Genomic DNA, 23,185 nt, shown 5'->3' on the forward strand with positions numbered 1-23,185 from the left:
CCATACTCTGTAGTTGCTTTTATAATGAAGTGGAAAACAGGCTGTCAGGTCGTGCACAGCAAAGCGAATCGAATGGAAACGTTTCATTTGTGTTGCATTAACATGCAGAGCCCTCTCAATGTCATCCGCGAAGTGGTTCCGGCCATCTATAGGTTCAATTATATTTACTGACTGCCAGCACGTGCACGCTGCCGGCCATTACCGTGGGATTGGCTGATTAAAGTAGGATTGCTGGGGATAAGTACGCTGCAACGTGCTGGCCGGCCCTGACCGGATCCGGCCGCTACCGGAATCTGAGTTGCATCTTATGTCAGTGTAACAATTATGCACATAATAACGCGAGACAATGATAATTATTTTCCCACAGTTCCAATCATGATTAATTCTTGATTATTTCATGCAGAAAAAAGTGCTGTTAACTTTTTGTTATTTGTTTACTATACCCTATAATCTATAATTATATACGGGAATGGAACTATATGGATTCAAGAAGCCATTTGCAGCTACATATATACAGCATAGGATATTTTGCATATATATATATTCAGGTGAAAAGTACAATATAACAAAATTGTTCACCAAAATAAAATGTACCTAAAGAAAAATCGCATATAATTAGAAAACTCAGAACTTTGTTGAAATTTGTACAAGTTTAATTAAGAAGCCATACTGCAGGACAACGACCACTTGCACTCCTGGCGTTCTTGGTGTGCCTGGTATTTTCCTGTTCGTTTTCGTTGCTGAACTTTTGTCGGACGCCTGTCAAAGTCATTGGGAATTGAAACAAGGGCCCAGATGGCCACCAGAACTCCATTCTTCTGTCTTTCCCCCAGCATTCGTCTTTGTTTCCATTGACGGCACTCAACGACTCGGTATTTGCTGCCATTTGTTGTTGCTGATGTTGTTTGTCACATACGTGCTGCAGACACTCACACACACACACTCACAAACATACACACACATAAACACAGCCACGTGAACTCAAACACACACACACACCTCAGATAATGGTGCTGTCAAAACCGCATTGAACAACATCAATCATACGCACTGCTGTGCGTTCTTACATGGTCTCATCTTGGAAGTGACGTGACTTGAAGCGAACCTTCACTCCAATCCTCTTGCTGTGGGCACCTTTGACATCTACCCGTTGAAAGGAGGGGGGTGGGTGGGTTTGTAGGTAGGGCACTTGTACGAGTATTCGGTCCATTTGCCTGTTGCCACTTTATTTTTTTATACTTTGATTAATGGCATCTGAAGAGACCTTGATTTCAGACCATGCCAAACACGGCTGGAACTAAAATTAATTAGATATTTGCAGAGAGATCATGTGAAAAAAGACTGTTTCTGGCTGTAATTAAGTCAATCTTTAAGGATGAATATTTGATGTATTCTGCAAGCGTTTTCTGGGGTCTTCTTCCCAGTCACATAAACATGCACATCCCCACTGTTTACCCAGCAGGTGTTGCCCACTTTTATCAGAATTCATCAAATTAATAAGTCGCCGTAAGCTGATAGCCATCAACTCTAGAATATGTGTGTGGGTTGGGTTGGGCTGGGGCTGGGCCCGTGCCCCTGCCCGTGTCCGTGCCCGTGCCGTTCAGAGCTGTCTGTCTCTATGTCCTGTTTGAGCGAATTGCGTCGACATTTCTAATAATAACTGTGCGCACTTTCTAATTGCTTGCTGAAATGGCAGCCAGCGACAAGGCAAATACTCACATTATCGCAATGCGGACACGCAAACACTGTCACTGGCTCTGTGTACGAGTAGTAGCCCCAGCCGTTGCAATGACAAAGCCGCAATGCAAACAAATTATGCTGGTAATTATCATCCAACAGCAAGAAAGACAATGAGGTGTGACCGAAGAAAGTGATGGGTTAAGTGGTCGTCTATTAATGATAAAGCTTTAACAGGCTCCACAAAAAGTTTTTTTTGGAGTTCGTCGTTCTATATGACTTCTATAACTTCTACATGAACTCCATATATGTAAGCCCTTAGAATAATTAAATGGGATTTCCTTTCCATTTCCCGATGAATCTTATGGCTTATATTCATTTTGTTTCACTTCTAAAAATAGATGGAAATTTCTAAAATATCACTGAAGGAAAAATTACTTATGTATTGAAATGTATTGAAAAGTCTATGTATTTAATACGGCCGTAAAAATCCTTAAAAATAAATATGTCATATTACATTTGTAGGAAATATATTTAATATAAATAAATATATATATTTATTTTAAATATTTTCATATTCATCAAAGTGAAAGTGAAAACACTTCCGTCTCAATATTTTCACTTTCGTGGCCATTATAATGGCTCTCTCTCTCGCTTTCTTAGAGGATATTTCGTATTTGGCCTATTTACTTTTGGTCCAGCTCTTCATCTTGTTTAACCAAGATTTTCTCATCACTCTCTTGGCTGGTCTTCCAATTGTAATTAGGAATCCCAGCATTCCCAGTCAAGGAATCTGACTCCTCTGATTTATGGGTTCATGGGCCGGGAGTAGGGAACGCGCTCGACAGACGCGTTTAATATCCCGTCATTTGATTACTCAATACGAGTGGAAGAGTCAAGTGGGAGTAGCGAAAAGAAGAGAAGAGAAGTGAAGAGGACAAGAGAAGAGAAGAGTAGGAGAGGGGAGGCGGTCTCGCCACCACTTCCGACTGTCTTGTTAGGCGTCCTCGTTCGCTCCGCATTTCGACTACTAATTGAGTAATTTATGCGTGTCTGTCGGTACGATTCCGCCACCCAAGTGAAGGGAAGGGAAAGGAAAGGAAATGCCCTTGCATCTCAGACTTTGGGACAGTGTCGGGTATTCGCCTCCGCCTCCGCCTCCGCTCCCACACCAACCCCCACAAAGACTATTTAAGCCCGGCGGCGCGTTATCTATGCCGAATGCCGACGAAATTTTCGCCAGTCAGCTGGATCTTATATAAGCAAAGTGTTTGCTCTGGCTCAGCCCCTTACCCTCCAACTCCCTCAGTGTGTGTCGCAGCAAATTCCCAAAACGTGACAAGAAATGCAAAATGATTCCACGGCCTCTACCTTGATTGAAAAAGGCAAAAACGAGAGGCTCGGCAACCAGCGGAGGAGTAGAGGAAGAGTTAGGGGCCTGCTAAATTAATTTGACATTTCTTGTGGCGGGTATCCGGTGACGCTATCCACGCTTGCCCCCCACCAGCTATCTGCCCCTGCTCCGTTGTGGATTCCCAGTCGTGATTTATGCTAAAAGAGTTCAGACCCAGCATTCCTGGTACCTGATGCCCCGTTACGGCTTATTCACACTTCTTACGGACTGATTAGCCCGAGGACTCGAACCGAGGCTTGGGTTTCCTATTCCATTCTCTCAGTTTTAATAAAACTGGTGGAAAGAGTATATTTGTGGTGGAAGTGGATGGTGGATCACACACTCTACCCCATTTAGAGGGCGTGATCTGGCAGCGAACTGGCTGCGTATCGGGTATACATGAAGAGCCGCAGTCCCAGCCTCGTTCTCACTTTGATATTATAATTTAATGTCCTTCAATGGCATCTTGTTTGAATTTCAATGAATTATTAAACTCATTAATTTGTTCGTTAGTTGTGACAATTTTTTATAAAGTTGAATAATTTATTATTGATATTCGATCTTTTAATATGATTAAAATCTGAAAAAAGCGGGACAGACATTCGGTTTTTTGTACGAATTCTCTCCTCTCTCTTGCTCCTCACTCCTTACTAGTTTTTTCTATCAAAATTTCGGGAACTGAGGCTCGCTCTCACAACTTAAGAGAGTTCGGAAAGTAAATGGATTTCAGAAGCAATTACGGCGTATTAAGTCTAAAACTATCAAAGGGCCGTTGGAAGCTCATCAATATATCGCCAGGAAAAATGTAATACAGTGCCGCCCAACTTAACAATTCACCAATTCTGATTTTTCTTTTATAGATAGATTATTTTTTTATAAAACTAGAAATTTTGCGGTCTCTAGGATATGTATAAATAAGACAAAAATCATAGAAAAAATAACAGAAAAAATAAGAACACCCCTAACAATAAAAAATAAATAAATTATTCAACAGATTGGGAGCCTTAAGTGTATAAGAAAAGGGGGTTCGATTACCAAAGTTGATTGGCTATTGCACAGTGTTCTTTACGCTCTAGAACCTCTTGTGCATCATTTCTTATTCGTATACCCGATACTCAAAAAGAGTATTTGGGTATATTCGATTTTTGTATCTTGCTTTTGGGTGGAATTGCTCTACTCCTTTCGATTCAGCTATTGTTTCTGACATATGTATATCTAACAAAAGTGGAATGCTACTAAGTTTATATTATTAAGTTAAATTAATTGTTTCACATATATGTACCTAATAGGCCGGCAGTTTGTGTATTCCCCAATCTCGTCCATTCCAATAAAGCATTTCTATTTTCCGGCGTTGCTGGGGTATTTTTTGTTTTTTACCCCATCATTACTACCATTAGCTGAACCTTTTTAAGCCATAAGGATAGCCGAACCAGCCCAAAGGAAGGCCGGCCACAAAGACAATGGCTAGTTAAGCTCTGGGTATGTCGGTGGTCCAAGTCGGGCTTTCCGCCTAGTTATGCATTCGAGGGACAAACCCAACGAATGGCTGGAGAAAATGCCACGGATGGCTATTTGTTTTTGCTTTATGGTCCGTAACCAGAAAAGCCAAGTCGCCAGGATTGAGCCATCATTCTGTTTTCAAAAGCAAATTTTATTGTTCAATTGTTTTTTTGTTGGTCGTAAAACTTAAATTCTGGGCAACGAACAAGGGGGAGATGGCATTTTTCTTTACTCTCAATATATTGGTGATGGCATCTATGTATTTGTGATGTTCTATGCTAAACTTTTTGCATCCTGTCGGTAATATCCTGTCTGACATTCTTCTTATTATTTTGCTGCATCAGCTTTTGTTTTTATTTTTCTTTTTGCTCCCTTTCCCTTTTTACCCTTGCTCTGTGCTTCACTTTCGTTGAATGTTTTATAAAGTTTTCTGCGCATTTTTATTGAGAGTTTGACAAAGCGAGGTCGGGTCCAGAAGTTCTTCAGTTGTTTATATATAAACTTATAAACTTTATGGTTTTTGCCTGACGAATCGATACAATTGGAGGATCGGACGGGCTCCTCGGCCAACTTACATCGGTTAACACTGTCTGATTTATAATTTTTTGTATGCTTAATCTTTCTTAATATCAGTATTCTGGAAATTATGTGTACGCTCTCTTCTTTCTGTGAAAGGATTCATAAAGTTCCCAGCAGATAAAATCTTTTTGTTATAATCTTTGCTCCTGACTTACGCCATTAATTATACTCTATAAGAGGCTTTATAAAATTGATCGCAAGTTTGTAACGCACAGAAGGAAGCATCTTATCTCATCTCCGACTCCATATAGTATATATCTTCTGGATCCGGAGTGAAATTCTCGCAGCCCAACACCGCGTATGCTTCAAAGAAATGGTTTTATTGGTCGTCCAAATTCAAGGGTATATACTCTTCGGAACACCAATGTAAGCTTACGTACGGTGTTTTTATTTCTTGAAAATTGTTAAACTCATTTCTCTTTGGCATGCTAATGACACTCTGTAGTTTTTTTCTTCTTGTTTTTATCTTTTTGTTGGCAACCAAGGACACGATTTATTTGATGTGGTTTTTATCCAAATGGGCGTGGCAGCTCCGAAATTAAGGCATTTTTAATACGAGTCATTTGTTAGGAAGATTCTGCTCCAGGCCAGGATACAAAACAGTTAGGGCTAAAACGGGTTTTATTCCCTATTTTTTTGTTTTTGTTTTTTCTTTTTGTTAGTTGTTGTTGTTGGTGTAACTGATATGTCTGGCTTGTTATTCATTAGGAAGTAACTCTTTTGTTTCCTTGGGGACCCGCGCTGACAAATTGCTTTCATCAGGTGATGGGTTCGGTTCGTCTTCTTCTTCTTCTCCTGTGACCTGGTGAGGGCTACGGCTACCCACTTGGCTAATGAGTGTTTCGTGTGCGAGTTTTGGTTTCTAATTAAAGTGACAGGATGTGTGGGCTGCTGGCCTATTTCCATTGCGGTTAAATTTCACGCTTGTCCGATGTACAGTGATAAATGGGATCGAATAGTTGATGGCGGGGTGAACACTAATCCAAAGCTCTCGTCTCTCTCGGCACAAAAGAAGCATTCATTTTTGGAATACTAAGAATGTTTCAGGAGAAAATCATCATCAGTAAACAATTGATCAAGTATTTGCCATTTGAGTTTTGCATTACACACTTATCAAGCCCTATGGAGTTTCTATCCGGGTATGACTACCACGCCCCAATCACAAATGAATCGACCTGATTTGGAAATTTGTTTGAATTCGCATTACAGGCCGTTCGGAATTTCTCCCTTTGCAACCGATGGAAAGCAATTTCCAGAATCATGCATCAAATTGCAATCAATCATACGAAATGCAAATATGCATACGTACACACTCACAGACTAACACACTAACACACAGGGCACTTAATCAACGGGGGGTGTCACTGTATTGAGGGAAACCTTTTTGGTCATTTCCTGGTGTTGGGAGGGCGGTTGGGGCGGGGGGGAAATGTGTTTTTACGCTTGCTGCTCGACAGGTGGCAGGCAGCTGGCAGTCCCAATGACGGGTGTACGGGACAGGAGCATAATGAACAAATGAGAGTTTGAATTTCGATTGTTGGGTGGTATCCGCTTCCTAGGGATGTCCATATGTGCTTTCAGGCTTCATGCTAAGATATGTTACGTTAATAAGAAAGATCTTTGAATGAAGAATAAAATAATATTTTTGGGTATAACAAAGACTTCACTTCCGTTTCAGTTATATTGGCTGGAAAATATTTCAAATCATGTTTTTAAAACTGTCTGAGCTTTTACAGAATGTGACATTGCCACAGCCACTCTTAACTTGAGCCCACATGCGCACCAAAAATAAAAAAAAAAAAAACCTTTCAGAAGGCAAATATTTGTTTGCGATTTAAATACGCTTTAAGCGACTTGTCAAGACCCCACCCAGATATCCAGCTCTGGCCCAGTCTCATTTGCATAGCTTACAAACCTCATGAGTACCCGCCCCATTTCAGTTTTAAGCCATAAATCCACAACACATGCCAGGAGCCGACGACCAGAAATGGAAAAGCCAATGGGAAATCCACACAGCGAAATCCACAAAAGGTAGAGCAGGAAGGCGAAGGCGAAGGAAACTACTTTTTACTGCTTGACACGACTCACAGACTTAAAGATGATACATTTATCATGCTAAGAAATTCGTGGGATAGTGGGATACAATAGCTCATTTCGGAGCCTTGGAAAGGAGCCTTTTCCAAGGCTCCGAAATGCGCACGGAGAAAGTTTAAAAACGGTGACCCGCAAAATAAATTGAAAAGCTCAATTTGATTTCGATTTCAGTGATTTGAAAACTACTCATTGTGTATTCATCCCTCATACAAGTCGGGGCCCGGTGCCGCTGCATTTTCTTTCCAGCTTCTGAGATCCGGTGGCTATGACCAATTTCAAGCTTCTTCGTCAACTTGAGTACACTTCTCCTAAGTGGCTCTCTTTAGAAACTGGCTGGGGCTCCGCAACCACCTGACGTGCCTCGAGGCAATCAAATTGAAATTTATTTGTTGACCTTATTGGGCGCCTTATTTATGCCAGAGCACATAACATGTGTAAGCGTGAGCATACGAGTATTTAATGCTGTCTGACAGCCTTACACGGCACCACCGTGCCAGGGCCATGAAACTCTCATTTATAACCAGGACAAAGACGAAGACAATGGCCCTGGATGGTTCGCCATCCCCATCACCATCCCAATCCCAATCCCCACTTTGCCAATGTTCCAGTCACAGCCTGAACTCCCAGTCCACCCCCAGTCCCAGTCGCAGCTATTTTTTCAATCTCCACTAATTTATGTCAATTTGGATATTTATGTGCCGCACTGCGCAGTGTCCTGGCCAAAACTCCATTAGCCTCGACTCCGGAGTCTGGAGTCCGGAGTGGGCTGGCTCGAGCGCAGCTCTCAGCGTTGCGCCACATGCGGCGTAATTACAATTTGTTATCGCTTTAATTCAATATTGACGCATGTCGCATATACTCGCACGACTAAGAGTACGAGTATGGGGCACGCACTGCCTGCCGTGGCTCTCTACGCCCAGCCGCGAATTTGGCCCAATTGGATAGCCTCTTTGTGGCTGTGGCTGTGGCGGTGGTTGTGGTTGTGGTTGTGGCTGTCCTTAGCGAATTTTTCTGTGGCGAGATCGAGGGAATGAGTGGCTCAATTTGTCTCGTTATAATGAGTATAATAGGTATGGAAAATTCGTACCATGAAAAAACAATTATATGCATTTAAGAGATATTTTATTCGAAATGTTCAACTAAAAAATTAGTTTTTAAGCTAGCTATAAACTATCAACTATGGAGCAGAAGTTTCATACATTTTTTTAACTTGCTTAACACAAACGTGTCCATCATTAGATTCCAGTCCAACGCTTTGCAGCCAAATATCGGGTCATTGGGTCAGGACAATAGAAAATTTCTGACGTTTGCTTAATTCCATTCATATCACCCTTAGCATCTGCAAAATTTAAATATTTCATCCCGATGGCAAGGCTCCTCAAACAAAAAACAACTTGACTTCTTTCTGTTCCTAGGACCCCGTTGAGATAGACAAATCCCCTTGGCTACAGGGAGCAACGAGGTTGAGAATATTTCATGAGCTTTGCTTTACTTTTTGTGGACTTTGTTGCGTTGCATTTTGTTGGGATGTTTTGAATGTCAGGAGCAAATATGGACTCTGAATATGCATATATAATGACCCGTCGGATTAGATGCCAATTAAGAGAAACGTTTACGAGTGCCGAATGCCAAATGTCAAATGCTTCGACATGGCCCACTAATTGTCTAGCTGCAGTCCCGAAGACGCAGTCAGATCTCAATGTAATGTGCTGTGCATTGGCTTAATAACATTTCGATGTCTACGGCGACTATATTGAAATTTTGTGCTCTTGTTCGCTTGGCAATTAAGTGCAAGCTGCTATCCAGCATGGCCCCTTGACATTTGCCAGTACACACATGCAACACATGTGGCCACACACTCCATACGAGTCTACCACCACATATTGAATGCTGAGCCGCAGCCAACGGCTCGGCAATATTAGCGGTGATATGACAAACAGCGCCGACTAAGCCAGCGCCAAGCCGACACAACACAAAGAGCCACGTTTGTGTTGTGGGCCGCACGGGGACATGGCGGAACAGGCGGAACCACACATAGCACACCGAAGGCGGCGTACACAAGAATGTCAAGCGCGTATCTACACTGGACGAAATATATCTATAAAACTGTTGTGAAACCATATTATTATTAATATACAAAATTATAAAAATAAACTACTTTAAAAAAATATCAACAAATAATCCATTCCTTCAAAATCTTTCCGACTTTTAATCTCCGATGGCCTAACACCAATTTTTTCAATATTTTTGATTGTAATGACCTCAACATGTCGTCCAGAACGCAAACATTTTTCTTTACCGCAAAAATAGTGCCTAAAAAGAGCATACGAAATTTATTTTTTTCCATTTTGTCCTCAAATTACGAGATTGCCTGCTATCACTGACTGTAAAAGAGGAACACAAGAAGACAGGTATCAGCTGATTGATGCCTTTTGACAGAAGCAGTGTTGCCCTTAATGTGACTCAATGAATTGTCCTCGTAATACTTTTCCGTACGTATTTATAAGAAGCTACTAAATTGTGTGTCAGTGTAACTGCGAGCAAGTGTATCGCCTCAAGCGTTTTGTGCTTTTGTTGGTCTTTAAGTTTAATTACTCTACGTGTAATGTATGAAAGACGAGGAAGTGTTAGACATCGCGGGGCATGGCTTAGAAGGCGGAGCAATTGAGTTCTCGGCTCGGTTGTAGGGTTCTGCCAGCAAGCGATTATGATTTTACATTCTGAAGCTTCCCGTGACATGCTTCGTATGAAGATCCTGGTCGGAGAGAAGATGGAACTCTCGCCTCGGCTTTCCTTTGTGTTGGGAAATCATTCAGTTCTGCTTGAGGGGAATCAAGATTGTGAAGTCCTGGGAATTAACTTGAGAGTAGTTAATCTTCGTGTCAAAATCAAACTTCTGCTCTTCAGCAATGACAAACAGTTGAGAAATTGAATAACAACATAAAGTTTATGAAACGAGAAAGAAAGCCAATATCCGGTGGCTTTCGGAGCATAATTTTTGATTTATTTCAGTAACTTAGAGGAAGGAGAAAATGTCAGGAGCAGGAAATACATTCATTAAAGCACTCGAATGACTCTGAGTGGAGTCCCAGTTGAAACTGAGAAGCACAACTATCCAAGTTTTCTTTTCACATCGCATTACTCAAGTTTTTATCTTAGCTCTTGGCCTCGACAGTGGCTGGCAGACGCGAGGCGCGCATCTTCAGGGCGAAGATAAGTTTAATTTATAATATCCCTTAATTGAAGTTGAATTCGGATTGGCAATTGCGAGCGCGCTTCAGGCTTACGGCTGCAGCACCCCTTGAAGTTGTCATACGAAAATACGCTTATGACATTTTTCTTAGCGTTCATGGCATTGATTGCACTTATGCAATTAATGTCAACGTTCGTCGCTCGTCGCTCGACGCTCGACGCTGAGGCGGCGGATGCCAAGCGATGTTGATGTCACACAGGAAATCCATTTAGATATATATTCATGGCTTCTGTTTCCCTCCCGGCTCCCGGCAGCCGCCTGACAAAGCTGCACTTAAGGATGCCGACAGAGCTGGAGGAAAAAGCAGCGTTGGTGTTTTTATGGCCAAATCGGGAAGCTGCAAGTGTGCTACGTGTTTGTTGGCAAGCGGCAGAGCTTTGCGCAAGAATGGTGTCGAAGCCTTCAGGTTTCGGCTTCTGCATCCGCTTGCTCTGCGATCGGAATGCAGGCGGCGTTGTGTGCCATTAGTGGCAAGGTACATATCATGTTGCATCCCCCCCCTGCCACCCTGCCGCGCACTTTATCACCGTGTGTGCCCATAAATTGTACCAAAAATATTTTTTCATCGTTCCTGCATTCGCCTGTGGAACGCTCAGAAAATATAGCGTATCACAAACACATACATATTTGTGATTCATGATTCATACGTTGTTTACGGATTTAAGATTCTAAGATGACGTCAATGTTCTATAATTTACTTTTCTACAATTATAATGAATATTAGAAACTGTTTGCTCGTTTTTACTCGAGTGCACTCTGTTAGCTCCAGAGACTGCACCTCATACCGATCGCTGCATTAATGTTAGTAGATGGTCTAAAAAACAGCGTATTAGTCAGGATATATCTTAAATATGGGGGTAGCTATAGGTATACATAGGTATACATAAATGGGTAGCTTTTGTGTCTTTAACTATTTTTCAAAATCTCAAATAATTCGATTTATTATATACATAAATTATACATTATACATACATATGTATGTATATGCGACATTTATCTCGATATCCAGGGGCTAGAATTTGTATCTGTTTGCACTCGTTTTTTCCTTAAATTCTGTTGCCTTCAATAAATCGGAGAGTTTTGTGTCAACTTCCAGCAAAAAAAAAACTACTGAAAATTTGTAATTAAAAATTGTGACAGAACTTTTTAATTAAACATTTCTGCATAATGGAGAGTAGGTTTTTACAGCTGTCTGTTTCAATTGCTTAAGTTAGCCCAGCTCTGACCCTGATCTGATTTTCCCTGCTTCACTTTCAGCTGCACTTTCGATCTCGACATTTCGGGCCAACTTTCTGTTTCTGTTCATTAATAATGCCCTGGCCCTGGCACTTGCCGGGCCGTTAATAAAATTGTTTCAGTAATTAATGGCGTCTGGCGTCGCTTCGGCCTTGATCTAGTGTTAAATGGTAATCGTTTTGATTTACTTTTCCATTTGGCCAACAGGCCCAAACTGAGCGGAACAAACACAGGCCGAAACTTCAAATGAAACTTAACCGGAAGTTCTGTTAAGTATTGAACCATGTCGGTCCCAAAAGTTGAGGCGAATGAACAAACTTTTGTACAGTGAATACATACAACATAAAAAAGGGTTTTGATAGGCCTGCCTTAAGTACTTAAATATTAGAGGGTAATGCCCTCACTGGCAATGGATTGAAACAATCTTGTTGCGGCAAACGGAAATTATTTGCATATTTCAATCAAGAAATGTTTAGTGAGTGAGAAATTATATAAAAATATCAAAATTTATTTTCAATGATTTCCGAGACCATTGGCTGCTACTAGGTAGCCCCAAGTCGACTCATCGACTCCTTCGTGATTACTCGTGCCTCAGTTTTTGTGCCTTCGCTTAATTAGCACAAAAGGGCTGGCTGCCAGCTCCCGACTGCCGAAAGCTTTTGCCAAAAGGGAGAAACTCAAACAAATTGGTTTTAAATTCAACAAAACTCAGCGAATCTCGAGAAGGAAAGAAGGAAAAGAAATTCTGCCAACATCCAAAAGTAATTACGCGCACGAAACTAGGCTACATTTTTTCGCCTCTTTGCCATTTTTGCATTGAAAAGTCAATTTTGAAAATTGAAATATAAATTATTGACGCGTAAAACGATGGGGCACGGGGCTGGGTGCGGCCACGGCAGTGTATTGGCCGAATACCCAATGCCAATGTCTATCAGTGACAGCTCGATATTGTAAATTGAAAATGGCAGATGCATTAGCAGAAATTTTTCAGTGGCCAGGAGCGTTGGATAACTTTTGTTCTGCTTGAATTTGAGGTTGAGGAAATTCGAATTAAGTTTTTTCGCTATAATGAATGAGAAATTGTGCACCAGAAATGTAATACAAATCGTTTCAATGTCAAACACTATTATGTCTGGAGTTCTACAGGAGTTGTTTTCTGCCTCAGGTGCTGGTAATTGGCCGCAATAATTCATCTGAGCATCCAGGTAATAAGATGGTGAGCTGAGAGTATACACACACATCTTAACTTTACTTAGTTTGACTCATTCCGCCTGGTGATCTCCTTTAAATTTAAGTTATTCAAGAGTCTCAACTAAATTGTCCTCCATTCACAGAGCAAATATATATTCCTGCTTTGGCAGTAAAGAAATGCCTCAAAAATGCGGTCATTGTCGTTTGTGAAATTGAATTTATAATTTATGTATTTTCTCACACAATATTTTTGCAATTGTTGGCCAAAGCAAGGTTGGGGTATGACCGATCTATGCGAAATTTGCAGATTAACTTGAACTTCCTATTGCTATTAAAAAACAAGCTACTGGAATTATATTGACTTATTGGAAAAGTTGGAAAAGCTGAAAAGTAATTTTTTAAATATTTAATTGTATGCCAAAATTTGAAAACAAAGCCTCAAGGGAATTCATTCAGCTTGAACATATTTATGACATACACTTTATGAGTATATGTGAAAAGATACACTCGAGACTCATAGGGTATAGTTGAAGGAATATCCTTGCAATTTCATAAATCACATGGGAATTTGGCCACTTCTTCAAGCCATTTGCTTGGGTATCACAAAGTCCATATCCTGCGGCAATAGTTTCGGTTTTGCCACAACAGCAGCCGTAAAAGGGGAGGCATCCGCCAGTCAAAAACAATGTCAGCGGCAGAGAAATGCGAAGGCTGCACCACGCAGCACGCCCCAGAACCAATAACCACACTGAAACCAACAGCAACAGCAACACCAGCATCAGAATATTTCGCACAAGTATAAATATTTGTTTATGCCACATACGGCAGGACGGGGCAAAAACCCGGCAAGGGAAACCCGAACACAAACACAAACAGAAGGACCAACAGGAGCCGGCTTATGAATATTCCGATAGGGAACGGCGACGGCGACGACGACGGCGGCGACAGACACTCATATTGGAAAGGCCTTCGTCTGCTAACGCTTTTCCTATAGACAGAAATCGTAAATAAATATTTTGATTTATTGTCTGTCCTGAAATTTCCGCACAATTTACAGCCCCACGATGTCGGCGGAAGATAATTAATATGTTTACTCGGGTATGCGTAATATTTCGTTCAAGCTCTTTGTCCTCTCCGCCCTCGAGTATTAGACAAAGACGTTTATTTGAATGGCACTGCTCGTCAGCCAAATAGACTAAGATGGGGAAGAAAGGAAGGAAGACTTTTGCAGTAGAAAATATTGTCTCATTTCGAGATTAAAAATTCTTTCTCTTCCTGTGTCTCTGTGTGTCTGATGCCAATGAAAAGTGTCAAACATCTCAATCATCTTGAGGCAAGCACTCGGACTGACAGTTTGTGCCCGCAGGTGCAAAATGCAATCAGTATCACAAGCTGCCACAACCCATTGGCCACGTCCGTCTTGCAGCTGCCTCGCAGCTGTCCTTGTTCATTAGTGTTAGCTCGGAAACCAAAAAATAGGAAAAGAATAAGAAAAAAATAGGGCTGACTCGGAGACCGAAAGTTGTCGAGGGTTATTATACGCTACTCGGGAAATGGGGTTTCGCTTTTGGAAATAACATTTGAAATATATTTTAAAATATTCATTGGATTCATTATTATCATTAGGTATTACTCGTAAAAGAATTACTGTGTTTTCTATCATGTCCTTAAGTGATAATTTCAAGATGAAAAGTCTCGACGAGAATTGGAAATTCTTATTTGTACACCTTGGTAAACCGAGACATGACATGACATGCACCACTTTGAATTGGAAGTGAGGCAGTCAAAAGCAATCAGGCGTACCCGATGTAGGCAGCTCGGTTGATTGAACAGAGTAACATGGGAGCATTATCGGGCCCAGAGGAATGGGATCACCCAGCTTAAGGCCATCAACAGGTCAGGAAATGGAGTTCATGAAGCTGTAAGATTAGCCCAGATGTCTCCTTGCCGTATGCGTATGCTTAACTCAGCTTGATTCAGAAAACGAGAGAAACAGCAACAGAAAGAAACACAACAAACCACAACACAACACAGCCAAACAGAAACCACAGAGCTCGCAAATATGCATGTATTGTAGATGGATGGAGGACCATCTGTGAGACCCGTGAAGGGGCTAACCAGGGAAGAGGGAGCAGCTCCGACTCTGTGGTACTGCGTTTTCCCTGACAGTTGTTTCCCTTTTTCCGACAGCGGTAACCACGTTAGCAGTTCCCTGCACGTCCCTCTTTCGTTTGTCAAATCTGCTTTTTTTTTTTTGGGTGCTGTCTTTCTTTTGTGACACTCGTCGCACCCAAAAATGTTTTGCACTTGATGAAGGGTTTCATTTGATTTGCTTGCTCTGCCATTTCTCTGGTTTCACTTGTTGTTGGTTGATGTCGGACGCTTCGCATTTTTACTCTACTCGTCTCGAGTCGAGTTGAGTCGCCGCAACCTCAATCTCATCCCATTCCATGGCATCTCATTTGCCTGGCAATGGGCAAATGAAAAATCAACATTTAACATATGTTCGTGTTAAGCAAATCGCTTAAATTTCCATATGGCAATGAGCTGGCACTTTGCATTGAAAAAATGCTCCCCAAGTCCGCTCTGACTCCGGGAACACTGAGAAATATTCTGAACAAATGGATGGCGTGGCGCACAGGGGGTGAAGTAACGGCAGCTTTTCAAACGAACCAACGCAGAAAAATGACTTGATACTCGTATTTTGTCGCGTCTGTGATGGGAATGCAAATTCTGAGGGACAAACTTTACGAGTATGTATGTACATCCGCAGAGAACAAAACTTTGCTCTCCGTTTGAGTTGAGCGTTGCAATAATTACCAAGCAAAGCTGTTTGTCTTAGTTATTTCTGCTTTCTTTGCATAGCTTTTAGCTTCAGATTCCAGTTTGTAATCTCGCCAGATGGGTCTGTGTAAAAATTTGACAAATTACATATTGTATTATTTTAAAATATTTATAGGCACATAAAAGAAGAATACTTAATAACAACTACCCTATTTATCTGAAATAAAATTTTGATTTCGATTTCAAGTAATGGCAAGAATCAAGTCCTCTCTTTGCTGAGTAGTACAGTAACATAGGTAACTAATTCAAATATATTCAGAAACTCATTGCATTGGTATTTCGATGGTACAGTCACCATAAAAATAGCAAGTCAGCGATGCAGACAGCAGTTGGCATATTTGCCAGGAGACCATTGTCCGTTGCGCCAGGGCCAGCCAGTTTAATGAACCGGAAGTGCTTTACATTGCGGGGAGATGCAATTACTTATGCGACGGTATCGCTTTCTCTCTGTCTCTCGTCCTACCTCTGCCTGTGTGCGGGTATTTCGCAATGTGCTTTTTGGACGGTCGGCAAAAACGTCAAAAATGAGTGCCAACGCTCCACAAGCACCAGCCTTCTAGCCGTCCCCACCTCTCAATGCAGTTGGCAACATTTTTTCCGGTTTGTCCCACCCATTTTGGGGACCGTCATTGCATTGCACTTAAGTGCTACAATGCGCCGTTCCCTTTGCAGAGCCAGAGCCAGAGACAGCGGAAGCAACAGAGACAGCCTCCAGCTAAAAGTCATTAGATACTGTGGATGTTAACACCACGCTGGACAGCAAACTCCCACGAGAGAGAGAGAGCGAGAGGCAGTAGGAGTGGTGGGTCGAGGTAAGGACATCATGTGACATCCCATGTCCCTTGTTCTGGCACTTGAAATGAGCGCTCTACTTGATTTGGAAGTTTCTTTTCTATTTTTCAATTAGTTTACAATTTATGATGATATTAAACTTGTATTTTTCACAAGTTCTAGAGATCTTTATAAGGGCGATAGGGAGATTTTCACAATGACCTTGCTCTCCTGACAACTGGTAGTCGCTCCCCATTTCATTTGCTAATGGACCTCGCTTTTTACCACTTTCATTATGCTGTTGGATATTTAACTCTTAGTTAATTGAAAATAAATTACACACTACATAAAAAAGTGACAAAAATGCCAGACTGCGCTGTGACTTTAATTGTATCTTTTTCTTTTGTTTGTTTATTTATTTATGTTTATTTATTTTCATGTAATTTATGTTAATGCGTCTTAAAAAAGTGATAATTAAACAACAGAAAAAATAGCAGAAGCCATCATAAAGGCGGAAGCCGACGCGTTCAATTCAATTAAGGGCCACCCATGACATCGCCTTGGTACTCTGGCTTTTTTGTCAGACCATGGACTGCTGGCAGCTTCTGCAAGTTTAACTAGTTTAAATGTCATTTGGAGCCGAAACTTTTTAGGGCACACAAACCTCGACTGCAGTTGAAACAGGGATGGTTGCAGCAGTTAAATGGCCAGGGAGCACAGACAGCACAAGAGTCAAGCAGTTTGACTGGCATGGCCCGGCGTGCACTTGTCAGCCATTTGGTTCTGCTTTTTCCCAGCTCGACTTTTTAGAAACAGAGAAACAGTGACAAGAGCAACCTGCAGTTGCCATGAGTAGAAGCTGTTTTTGAAACTTAATTTACCATTTGTTCAACGAGTGTTTTGGCTGCTTTTGGAGTGTACAGCTACCGCAGACAGTTTCATTACGCTGTTTCTCGTACGAGTATGGAAAGGTGATTTCATATTCTCAAAGTGCTAGTAGCTCTAGGATGTCCATCGAGAGAATCGATTTAAAAGAATATATTTTTCAGTTTGTAGTTCCCCTAATTTAACCGTTACCATCTCGAGCTTCAATCAATTAATTAAGCTTTTTCCATTTTTCCATTTCCCTTTGAGTTCGCTGCTTGACTTGCCACAAGTTCTGTTGTTTTCTTCTGCTGTTTTTGAGTGACACTTTTCCGGCAAAAACTTTTCCGCCCACCACGTATCTACGCACGTTCGTATACAAAGGAAGTTCTCATGCGTTCCTCTTGTTGTTTTTCGTGGCTGGAATGTGTCGGTAAAGTGGTTTTGGCTCACTTTGTTCCACTTCCGAGAGTCACGAGAAGTCGTGAAGTCGTGGGGAGTGAAGTGTAGGACCTGCTTGCATGTCTCCCATTGTCGTTTAGTTTTAATTAAATTTACACGCTTTTTGGCCATGCTTTATTGAAATTTTCCACCTGTTTCTACATGCCCTTTTGAAGACCTTTACATCCAAACTTTCTTTCTATACAATCGTTTCTATGTGGGATTTTTAATTCGGAACTCACGGAAGGATGGTGGCTGGCGTTACATTTATTCTACCATCAAACTGAAATGTTAAAAACTATTCCTATTCTGTGCTTTGCTGAGTTCTGTTTCACGCTGTCTTTATCTTTTGGCCCACTTCCTCTCTCTTTCTCTCTCTCTCTCTCCCTCATACTGTAATTCAGGTCACACGAACACGAATTGCAGAAAAAGTATGACAAGGAAATCCAAAAACATATAACTTTTGCTTGCCAATGGCCAGTGGCCATGACAACAGCTAGTTGACAGGACATCGCACACATAACGTTGGATATCATTTTGTACTTATAAATGGCAGTTTATGCTCCTGAAATTGCGACAAGGTCAAGGGAAAAATTGTTCTTAGCTTACTCTCAAATGTTTTAACAAAACGACCATTTTCCAAATGTTCTAAGGAATGATTCGAACCACAACTGTAACAACTTTACGCTTTTTACTTACTGATATTCATCCAAAATACTCTTACTGGTGCGACTGCACTGCTATCTGCCAGATATGAGTCTGAATTCAATTGAATATGGAAACACTCTCCGACAAGGGGACTTCCGCTTCCGCAGGTAGCGGCTGGACACAGACCCATGAACGAGCTGCTGCTATTTACGGATGACTTACGACCGCACATTCGTAATGATTAAGTTTCTGGTTAGCATGTCCTGACGGCGGTTCGGGCTTGATGAAGTGCTCTAGTCCGGACAGTTTATTAGTTTTCTGCTTTAAAAGGTACATTTAATTCGAAATTTTGATATGGGTGCAATCAGTCCAGCAGAAGCTGCCACGGTAACTGGAGATTTATTTTTCTGCGAATGACTAAATATAAATAGCAGTTATCTCAAATGTTCACTGTGAAAGGTTCGAGTTAATTCTGCGTTTTTTATTTTAATTCAATTCAATAGTTTATCAAATACCATAATGCAAAATAATTGGCTCAGAAATTTAATTAAATTATTGTTTCAATTTACGAAAATTGGTCTAAATATCAGCATCAATCACCAGGTGCACCTCACTTGCCGCATCGCCCACCGACCGACCACAAATAATTGCAAAATTATCATCTAACCATTCGGTCTGTGGTCGGTAGCCAGTGCCTAACGTATAGATTCCGTACTGTAATAAAGCTAATTAAAAAGGGATTCAGTCGGTAATTGCGCACTTTTTGTACAAGCAATGAAAGACAAAAAACTAGTACATGGAACAAAAAATGTAATATTAATTTACACATTATTGTGAACAGTTCTTCGTATATGCATCATTTTAAATTTAATCAGAAATGAGAGCCCACGTTTGATATGTAGAGGCACAAGCTTTCAGCAAAATTAAATAACGTAAATCATACCATGAGTGCGGTATTAATAATAATAATGTTTTAATTAGTACAAGTAAGTGCAGCGTTTATCAATTTGTCAATCAAAATGTCAAACTGCCATCTCATAACGGCTGTATTTTATATGCTTTAAACGAACTACTCCAGATCCTTTCGTTCGTAAATACCTGAAAATTCCAACCTGAAAAGTTGAGTAAGAACAATGCGAAGGGGAAGTTTTAAATATTTAATAAACGTCTGCAAAGTAAGTTCAAATTTCTTGGCGATACCAGGTAAAACTTTTCCAAAATGGAGCAGTACAAAAATGTGAAACTTCAGCTTCCTTTTGCTTTTTCTCTTGCTTTCCGAGCGGTGAGAATAAGCTGAAGTACAATATGTGTGCCATGAGCTTTCTTGTCTGAACTATCATCATGTCTGTATTTAAATTTAAGACGAGGGACACACCTAGAACCGAACCTGTTGATGTTTTTGCACTTGCTGCAGGAATTGCCACAACTGTAAATGCCGATACAGAAGGTTGTTTGTTGGCCCAGCTGTGGCACACTGCTACGATATGAATATAAATTACCGAGCGACAAATCGCTTGTCGACACATTTGTCCTTATTTGCCAGTTGGTTATTTATCTGATCAAAGTATGCCACGGCATGATACAGCACCTGCTTACCTTCCTACTCAACGAACATTCCGCACATACATTCCAGCAATATTTCGTCCGGAATTCAATCCAATCAAATGTTGCTTGCTTCAATGTTGTTGCTTCCGTATGTAGCCCCAATGTAAACGTATTCACCCGTTTCTTTTTTAACATCCATTATTTATTTAGTTTCTCATAAATTGTCATTTTAAAACACCTTTTTCACTACATAAGTATGGTTTTTTGATATTCATTTTAATACTCAGCTGCGGCGGCATCTGTCATCCGTTCGCGATATTAATCGTACTCCCTGTTTTCTATTCATATTTAAACACACACATTTTTTCTTTGGTTTCTTTTCAACTTTGGGATACACGTAATTTCATTAACTTTAAACATGTATGTTTGTATGTATGTATGTATGTATGTATGTATTTTCTTTGAATAATATTTGACCTGTCTTGGGGTTTTGGTTTTGTTTCTAAAAACCCTTAACTAGTGGTTAAATACTCTCAAATACAGAAACACACAACATGTCGACAAATTTGTTCGTACGTAACTCTTATCAATGCTTAGATCTATATCTGTATTTCTTATTTTACATAAATTTTGTCTTAGTTATAGAATTAGTTCTATGCTTTAACTTTTTGGTATGTATAGTATGTGCTTACTTAATATTATTTTCTAATAATTCTCCCTCCATATGTCGAAATTCTTTGCCATTCGTTTGTCCATTCAATCACTATCTCTGACCGCACTTAATAGGGCGTTACGAGTAAAACAACATACTATTAATATTGGCTAAACTTACACACATTTCTTTATTTTGGTAATAATATTTATGTTTCACACTTGCCTCTTACATTAAATGAGACTTTGTCACACTTAAGTGCAATTTCCGATTAAATTTACAGTTCGATGAGTATTCTAATTATTTTCCTTAGCCAAATAATTTCTATCGACTTGGCTTTAATTAAACTAGCTTATATTACGTATACGCAATGGAAACATGCCAGAAAACTGCGATAAAAAAACCAAAAGTACAGCAAAGCCGTTGACACATATTTTGAAAGCTTGTTTTACGATGCAGACGGGAACAGGGAACAGGGAAGGGGGACGGGAATGGGAACGGGAACGGGGAGGGTGAGTATAGTGGTTATGATGCCCGACATCGCTAGACATAAACTTCCAAAAGCGGGGCTCGTGGTCAGCACAATTTTGCGTACTTTTGGTTTTTCTTTATGGTTTTGGTTTATTTATGTGTTTGCCCCTCGCTACCCCATTTCTTGTTTATATTTAGCATTTGATGCCCTAAGCTGACACTCGTATAGCTATAGATCTCCCCTTACTCGTACATATATAACATATACATATATTATGCCTCTGGATATACTCGTACAGTTTGCTTACATGCTTATACTATGCTCGGAAACACTTTACAAGCGCTTCGAGCTGCAATTGCCTTAGACCTAAACATTTTATTAACTATGAAATATTTGATCATATAATAGTTTAACTTTTATGCGCAAGACTGCCTGCAGTCCGAGTTAATTATTTAAATAAAGACACACACCACACACCCAACTATTGGCTATAAATGACAGGCCCCGAAAGGAAAACAAGCATCCAGGGGAAACTTGAATGGGAAACTTGGAGAACAAAAACAGGCATCGATAATAGAGGATGCACACAACACTGCATATAGAATTATAGTTTAAAGTTATAAAAGGCTTCAGTCCAAGGCCGGATGTGGCATTAATAAACTCCATTTCATGGTCGGAAACAATTTTAGATTAAATTTCGATTCAATGCCTGAAGGCGAATACGCAACCAGCTGTCAGCCAGCTTCAATACGAGTATATTCTCCGAGTTGGCTCGATTGGCTTTGGCCCGACCAAATCTCATCAATGTCAGCTTACATATGTTTCTCTGTATGTATTCTCGTCCGCTTTTTGGCTCCATTGCTGTGCTCCATCAGCCGTTGAAATGTTTCGCTCTTCAAAAGTCGAGCAAATTATTTTCGTAGCTGGTTTTCCAGCTGCCATTGTTGGGGCTGCGGGTCCATCAAAAGCTGGTAAGAAGGGGCAGGGGCTTAAGTTGACATATTTCCACACAATTGAGCCAAAAACTGGCACATCGGCACAGGAAATTTAATTCCCTGCGTCTGGCGAATGCCAAGACCACAACGACAAATGTTCGACAATTGTTAGGTACAAATTGAATCCGACCAAAGCAAACGTTCGGGGGAATTGCGGATGGGAGTCACCCTTCCTTCAAGGCATTGTACGAGGACTAGTATACGACATATATAGGCGAAATGGCGCGGCAATTCCCGCGACTTGAATGGCCAAAAAACACAATATAAAACGGCAGAAATAGCTGAATAAAGAACGAGCACTGCCTCCAGGACCAGTCACACCCACACATCCATGCACCCGTAACCACACACCCACCACACACACACTCCCATTAACATATGTATACATATTTTATATCAACGACTTGTGTAGCTGTTTCAGCCAATTGCTAGACCATCCTCCCTTTCCACTTTTTACGCATCGTTGTCACTTGATTTGGCATTTATCAGCATTTCTTTCCACATTTTCTTCCTTTTCTTCTTCTTATTTCGTGAGTTTGACTTACAATAGGACTCTCCAGCATTCAGCCGCCAAATCCCTGCATATTTTTGGCTTGAATTGCCAGCACAATTCAATGAAAATCCATCCGTGAAAATGCCTAGAAATGCGTTTCGAAAATCTGTAAGACACAAAGAAGAAGAGTTGAAAATAAGATTAGTGATTGACATATTGATGGGTGGACACATGAGCGAATATTCTTGGCAATTTCAATTTGTTCAAGGCATTCACGAGTAACATCATCTGAATTTATCCCCCTTATTGTAGATAGCTAAAATGTGCTTTTTAGGCTTAATTCCCACGCATTTGTCGAACAATCATATACAAGTATGTATATCTTTTGAGTCATTCCACATCAGAGGCTTCGATGGTTCCGTATAACCTTTTGTCATGAAAGCGGCTTACGCCAATTTGTCTGAATTCCTATGTCGTCTAGGTTTGAGACTTTGCCAAGCAGCAAATCGCATTTGAATGGGCTTGAAACAGAAATGT

At 40.7% G+C, this 23,185-nt stretch overlaps 1 protein-coding gene and 2 long non-coding RNA genes across 3 annotated transcripts in view; 1 reads left to right on the forward strand and 2 right to left on the reverse strand.

Annotated features, from left to right (window-relative positions):
* The first annotated feature begins 129 nt into the window (after nt 1–129).
* On the forward strand, nt 130–627 carry LOC117184607 (uncharacterized). The gene is made up of 2 exons (XR_004470018.1): nt 130–309; nt 368–627. It is a non-coding gene; the product is annotated as an uncharacterized lncRNA (long non-coding RNA).
* Nucleotides 628–16,921: 16,294 nt separating this feature from the next.
* LOC117184613 (uncharacterized) lies at nt 16,922–17,915 on the reverse strand. The gene is made up of 2 exons (XR_004470022.1): nt 17,203–17,915; nt 16,922–17,143 (listed from the first exon to the last, which is right to left on the reverse strand). It is a non-coding gene; the product is annotated as an uncharacterized lncRNA (long non-coding RNA).
* A 2,298-nt stretch (nt 17,916–20,213) lies between these two features.
* The window catches only part of sNPF-R (short neuropeptide F receptor), a 36,420-nt gene continuing 33,448 nt past the window's right edge, over nt 20,214–23,185 (reverse strand). The window contains exon 3 of the mRNA XM_001353494.4: nt 20,214–22,814. The gene's annotated coding sequence lies outside the window, so the exon portion shown is untranslated. The remainder of the gene's footprint in view (nt 22,815–23,185) is intronic.

Source organism: Drosophila pseudoobscura, chromosome X (genome assembly GCF_009870125.1).
Source record: "Drosophila pseudoobscura strain MV-25-SWS-2005 chromosome X, UCI_Dpse_MV25, whole genome shotgun sequence".
Taxonomy (NCBI): Eukaryota; Metazoa; Arthropoda; class Insecta; order Diptera; family Drosophilidae; genus Drosophila; species Drosophila pseudoobscura.